Source organism: Telmatherina bonti (genome assembly GCF_933228915.1).
Source record: "Telmatherina bonti genome assembly, chromosome: 5".
Lineage (NCBI taxonomy): Eukaryota > Metazoa > Chordata > Actinopteri > Atheriniformes > Telmatherinidae > Telmatherina > Telmatherina bonti.
Genome location: NC_136623.1, coordinates 28,664,209 through 28,671,575, shown reverse-complemented (window position 1 = coordinate 28,671,575; position 7,367 = coordinate 28,664,209).

Genomic DNA, 7,367 nt, shown 5'->3' with positions numbered 1-7,367 from the left:
TTTGGTTTTCAAAATACCAAGAATCGCCCGCTTGTCCTCTTTTTCTCCCAATCTTTCACAGCGCTGGTTAACTAAGCAGTTGGTATTAAATTATTCTAAACAAACACCAGACCTATCTATTGGTCCAAAGTCTTTTTTTTTTTTTTTTTTTTTTTACCATAAACAACTGTAGGCAGCAACAGTAAATCAACCTACCTCGGTGGTTTGACAGGAGCTACAGAACATTTGGTGGATCAGAGGCAGTCATTTGCCCTTCTTACACGTTTCTGCTGTGAAATGACCGCGAGCGCCAAGAAAAAGCAAAAACACGTGGAAATAACGATCCAGCAAATCAATTTCTTACCTTTTTCTGGGTGTTTTTTGGATGATTGAAGATAGTGGTGATGGGGAGGCAGAAGAGATGCTGACTCGAGCGCCTCCCGACCACCAGGCAACCTGTTTCAATATTCATGACATTACATCATTGCTGGGAGGACCGGGGCGGCTGGGAGACGGAGCTGAACGCAGCACGCTGCTCTCATTGGAAGAAGATGCTCAGTCGTCCCTGCTGTCTCGTTGTCTGTCCCTGCCTGAGTTGTGATTGGACAAAGCTACTCTCTGCCCAAACTCACCTTGCATTCAGTCGTTTGAACTGACCTTGGGTTTAGATTTGAGATGGCAATGTGATGATAGTTGAACTTAACTCATTGTTATTTTGTTGTAGTTTTTCTCATGCACACTGCAATGCAATATTCAACTTTGACGATATATGACTTAATTCAATAGCATGTATTGAAAAAGAGCAAGAACAGCATCTAAATCATGGATTTAAGGTTGTTAACATGGGTATGACTGCTAACACCCGATCACTGATTTACTATTCAAAATTTTAACTAAAGCATCATCCCGCTGTAACTTGTATATATTTTTCAACATACATATAAAGAATTATGTGTTAAAAAATCAATGTAATATCTATATTCAATCATTTCATCACATCATTTTACTTGCCTATGACTTTAAGATTTTATCTTCTTCTCTTATTTCTTCTGTAAACATGACAGAAATCAAATTAATTTACCACAAGCCCTTAACATGTGTTACCAGTGGGGACCGGAGGTTTGGGTGGAATGAAGATATGGAATAGATGGTTTAATGAAAAGATCCTCTTTTTATGTTCCTATGGGATGTCTTGTGGTTGGTTCTTTGGAAGAAGGAGATTATAATGGGGTCCCATCACAGAAGGTCTCTCTCACATTTACATCAACCCCCATCCCAAGATGAGGCTTGAAACAGAATGGATAGAAGTGACAGTAGGGAACAGGGATGAGTGTAGGATGAATGGGTGGAGAGATGGATTGAAAAAAGTGGAGGGACTGAAGGATGGATTATGTTGACACAATGAGACAAATTGATAAACTGGGAACAAAAAGTCTTACCATTTGATTACAGAGTAGTTGAGGTGTTGCCCACCTCCTAAACCAAAGCTAACAAATTAACTCCATGCAGATGGAAGAAGAGAGTAGATCATGTTGAACAAAATCCATGGGAAATTGCACACGCCATCTATAACGCCAAACATTTGCCTGAATTTCTGTTGAAAAGAACTACGAACAGTGTGGGATGGGCGGGGTGTCAAAGAGAATGAGTTAACTGCCCCAGAGGTTTCTGAGAATAATTTACCCCATGTAGGAAAATACCAATCTCACTCAGGTTTGTCAGATTGTTCTTTTTTTATGTATAATGCATCAGCCCAGACATTATAAGCTAGATTTATTTCATTAGTAATGTGGTGTTCTACCCTCATTGTTCCCTTATACTCCATAAGAGAATGCCATTAGTTCACGTCTGCATTAAAAAAAAAAAAAGCAAAAATAAATTAAGTGGATGTGTATTGTTTGCATCACCTATGTTTGAATAAAATGACAAGTAAGTATGCATGTGGTGCTGGAGACTGGCTTGGATTGAAAGCTAGGATTCGTTCTGCTCTGAAAGTTTTATGGCATGAGTTTTAGCTTGACTAACCACAGCTCTTGGCCTCCTACCTCTGTGCAATCCATTTGCTTCTGTCACTGCTGGCTTTTAAAACACTCTATCTTGATCTGTTAAAAAGCAAGACTGCTCTCTGTTGTAACCCTACTTTAATTATCCAGGCAAAACGTTGCAATGCCAATCAGCCAGCTCTGGGCAAGCACGATGATCCATTTTCTCTGAATAGGATAACAGATGTGTGGGGTCTCGCTCTGCCTTTCACTGTGACACAAATGCACACACGCATTCACCGCCTCCCTTCCTTCTGGCTCTGAACTATTCAGTAATTTCCTTGCATCAGACTGGCAGATGTCTGCATCATGGAGGCTTGTGTAATGTCAAGCAAAGTGCCAGATAATGTGCTGAATCATGATATGATGATATATTGTGTGTTTTACATAGAAAATTGGTAATAGTTTTAGATAGAAGATACAAGTTGACTCATAATAAAAACCATAAATGACCGAACCACCTCTTAAGATGTACATTTTCTACTCTGAGACAGCTGTTGCTGTTTTGTGTTTTTGTCTCTTTGCTCTCAGCCAGTAAGTGTTACACCTCCAGCATTCCTCACCTATAACTATGTGGAGTATATGAGGACAAGCCGTGAGAGAAGGAATGAGACAGAGAGCAGAAAATCCACCTAAAAATAACATCAGCTTCATTCATATTACACACCCAACTCCCTCTGATTCGCACTTCCTCTGTTGGTACCATTCTTTCCTCAGATCATTACTGTAACACCCCGTGTAGACAGACATCCCAGGCAGTGTGCAGTGCTTGTCTCTGTTATGCATTATTAGCAATAATATGCAGTATCCTGTTGCAGTTTCATTCAGCCCTTCCCACATAACCTTTAATGCATTAGCATAGCAGTCATAAAGGGTTTTGACTGCAAAGCGCAGCAGATTAAATCTCAGTTAGAGCTTGTTGGAATTTCAATTGTTTGAAAATACAGCAGAAACATTTCTTGTGCAAACAGCCATCTTTACTTGGAGAAAGTGATTTGTTAACTATATCAGTTTTTCTGATATTTCTGATAGTCAGTGTTTTTTAAGTTATAGACTGTATATTAGTGGCATAAAAAGTAGGGGTGGAAAAATCAAATTGAAAAATTGAATATCAGGATTTTTTGCTTCACAATTTTAAAATAATTTTTTTTGTTAAATCGATTTTTTTTTCCAAATAAATAAAACGAATCCATTATATAATGAATGAAATGAAAAATACTTAATTAATCCCCAAAGGGAAATTCAATATTGTAGTATATAATTAACTTGAGGAGGTCTTGTTCCAGAGGCTGATGGCTGCTGGCAGGAATGATCTTCTGTATCTTTCAGTCTTACATCAGACCTGAAGTAGCCTCTCACTGAACTCACTTTGTTGTTATATTATAATATATTATATTATAAGTTTTTTTAAAAAACATTTTATACATTTTTAAAAATTTTTATTGTTTTTATTGATAATTTTTTTTTGTCTTCTTGGGCATTATAGCAACAGAATGATGGTCTGGCTACTGTGTTGTTTTTTCCTAAATGAAATCAACAAAATTGACGAGCAAAAAAAGTTTTACACATTTTTTTTTTTGTTAATAATCTACAAAAATCAGCAATATTGAAGAAACGTGAGAATCGCAATTTTAAATTGAATCAACACACAAAAAAAATCGGAATCAAATTGAATCGGGACAAAAGCATATCGTCACAGCCCTAATAAAAAGCATGCCTGTCTCCGGTCACAACGGCATTGCTCCAGATGTCAGCAGAGCTTGTGACAGGGAGGAAAACTGTCACCTTGCATGCACTGGAAGGTGCATGAGGGACCTTTGTATTCAGTCTGGGGAAAGACAGGCAGCCCGTGTAGTGAGTGGATGGGGGTAATGTGCTCATGTTTTCTCTCATCAGGATCCTAGCAGCACTGTTTTGAATGTACTGAAAGTTTTGAATGCTTGAATGCTGATATAAAGGGCATTGCAGTAGTCAAGTCTCGGGGAGACAAAGGTGTGGACAAACTTTTTAATATGTGAAGAGAAGTAATTTATTAACACTGAGTCCAGAAACTTTACATTACCACTCAGAAGCACAATTAACTTAATTTTCTACAGATTGTTTGTGAACTCAGGAAAGAGAAAATGAAATAGTGTCCTGATTTTAACAAGTGAGGTGGACATCCAAGATGCTGCCCTGATAAGAAACCTAGCACATGATGTGACAGCTTGTGCATCTGTAAAGGCAGAATTAACTATAGAAAGATGACTTTTAAACAATGTACGCTACCATCCTAACTATGTATATATTTTAGATAAACACTGTATAAACCGCATTCTGCCACATTACAACAGCATGACTTATTGGTTAAAAGCCCAGCTGCGATAAAGGCGTACCTGTAGTCCTCATCAGTTACCTTTTGAAAACTTTTCATGTTTTCTTTGACAGAAAATAATATATAACCCATTGGATGAACTGTTGAGCAGCTAAAAAATAAATATTTTATTAAGCATAATAAAGGAAATTTGGCATTAAAACCATGTAAATGGTCCCTTTATTTCTCAAATGGTTACACAACCTTGTGAAAAGAAGAGGTTATGCAACATAGTGGTGCCCCCTGTCCAGTCTGATCCTGGCATCAGTATGAAAACAAGCACATAAGTTTGAACCAGGTTCTTTAGACTGAATTATCAATATGTTGTGTAACATTTTGTGAATTTTTTGCTGTAGAAATGGGATTTTGCGACAAAAGAAACTGTAAAGAAAAGGTTGAAACTGCTGTAAGGACACAGGGAGCCATTCTGAAAAAAGGCTGCTGATGAGTGTGTTAGAAATGACACAAACAACTTGCGTGCAAAATCTTTCTGCAGTCGTTGGCCTCCCACTCCAAACTCTGCGGGGAGGGGGGGGCTGTAAGCCGATCTCACATAAACAGAAGTGTGTTTCAGAATCTTTAACACAACAACACATTCACACAAAACCTCTCACTGTTTCACCCACACATGAACACTAAAACCTTTAATAGTTTATTACACTGCTGTGTTTTACTGTGTAGACCTCAGCTAATCTAAGGAGAAGAAGGTGGAGGAGGGGGATGAGCAGTTGGGAAGGGAGGGGTTTTGGAGTATGGGCTTGGCAGCTGCTGTGTAAAGTTGCCATGGAAACCTTTGTCTACATTCGACAAAATGGGAGGAGAATTCAAAAGAGATTGAGGAGGGACATCAATTAAAATTGAATCGGTTTTTCTTTTCTTTTAGAGTTTTAACTAATTCTGAACATATTAGAAAACCACTTAGCATCCACGGGCGGGTATTATACACATTTTCTTTTACCTGTGGCAAAATATAAAAACTATTCAATCTGATTGTACAAATAAAAACAATCAAATTATGATTTAATTTAGGTTTACATGTGCTCCGCATTTGACACACTTCATACATAGAGCTGGTTATACTGCATCTGTGACACTACACAGTGCTATGTGTTGAGCATTGTCAACTTTAAGGGGCCTCCAGTTACAAAATAAATCCTGCAAATCAAAAAATAAATATTTTATGAAAGTTTAAATTAGCAGAAGGGAGAATTATAAGTGCAAACATCCATGCTCAGCACACAGATATACTTCATTTCCAGGACTAGATTTAACCCAATTTATAGATAACAAATAACAAACGTGCAAAGTGGGGATCATTATTGCCCTGAGTCAAACCAACAACAAAGAATTAAAGTTTATCATTAACATTCACAGCAATTAATATGCTGTCTTCATTCTCTTGATATAAAAAAAACTGATAAAGTTCAGCTCAAACATAAGGTTCATTGAGAAGAGACTGGTCAATAACGTAAGTTTATTTACAGTGATGTTACCATGGCGCCCTCTTGTGTTGAAAACCTGGAACGTCACAGTTGCTGAGTTACCAAGTCCACATTTAAAACAGCTGTTATCCTTTCAAAGACATGCAACATGTATGTCACCAGGATGTAGCCAGGTAAAGAAATATTGTACAGGCATTCAATTTAATTTGGTTGGAAAGTTGATACTAAAAAAAACAAAAAAACAAATAACAAATAAATAATACAAACAGAAGCATTGTGGACGTACAAATGTCCACTCTATGCGCTGTATACAAAATATCACAATGTAATATGTACATCACGGAAAGAAGACGAATACACAGACAAGCACTCTCAGCTTAATGATATTTACACACCAATAAATAATCAATAAATAACATCAAAATGCTTTGACTGATGGCTGATGTGAAGCAGAATTTGCTGATATAGAGCTGGTTTTAATAGGCAAAGCGAAGTATTCTTCATTGGCTTAGAACATAGCCGCTGTAGAGGTTCACCGTAGAAAATAACAACCTTTATAACAACCTTTACTTTTTCAAGCTTAGACCTCTCTCCTGATAAATTTACATTCAAGCCAGCTGAGGGCGTGAATTGAGACGGAAAGCTTCGCTGCAGAGAGACGTTAAGATTTTCAAGACATTTTTAACAGTGGTAAAGGTAGTTCACATCATTTAGCGGGGCTGTAATCTGGCTTTGCGTTCTCTACAAATACAAAGGCAAACCCAGAACACCACAGCCGCCTTGTTTCCACCAGCTTTGACGACAAACGACAAGTTAAAAAAAGATATGATATAAAAAGACAAGGAAACATCTGCAAGGACAAAACTCCACCTGCTTCTCTTTGGAAGGGGAACAGAATTGTTGTTTCTCTGGATAATATTCATCACATCTCTTCATGTGACATTTATGGATGTACAAAATGGATTATGTTTTATTCAGAAATAAAAGGAAATGAGTTACACTTCTGCATGAGCTGATATTGAGAATTACTCCATCTTTAAATAACATCAGGACAACATCATCCCTATTTTACAGGATTGGAAATGCAATTTTTTTGTTTCTATGTACATTTTACCTCTTCAATTTCTCTTTCTAGCATATAACAACGTGACGATGGACGTTAACTCAGAAGTCCGAATTTAAATTCAAGAAAAAATAAGAAAAAAATAGACAGTCATAATTACAGAGCAGACAGTAAAAAGGAAATATAAAGTTTGAGGTTAAAAAGCTTGAAAAAGGTGAAGACCAAAATGACATGACAGTGAACATCATCATCATCATCATCATCATCATCACCTCTGAGTCTGTACAGGCGATGAGCAAAAAATAATATGTTCAAACAGAAACTGATGTGTGTGTGTTACGGTGCGTATTCCTGTCTCATTAGAGCAGTGTTTGGTAACTGTACAACATTTTATTTTACACAGCTTGGGGGTATTTGATGTCGTTTTCCCAGTATTTCCAAAAGGATGAAAAGGATTTAGTTCACTTTCAGATTCAATGTTTGGTTGC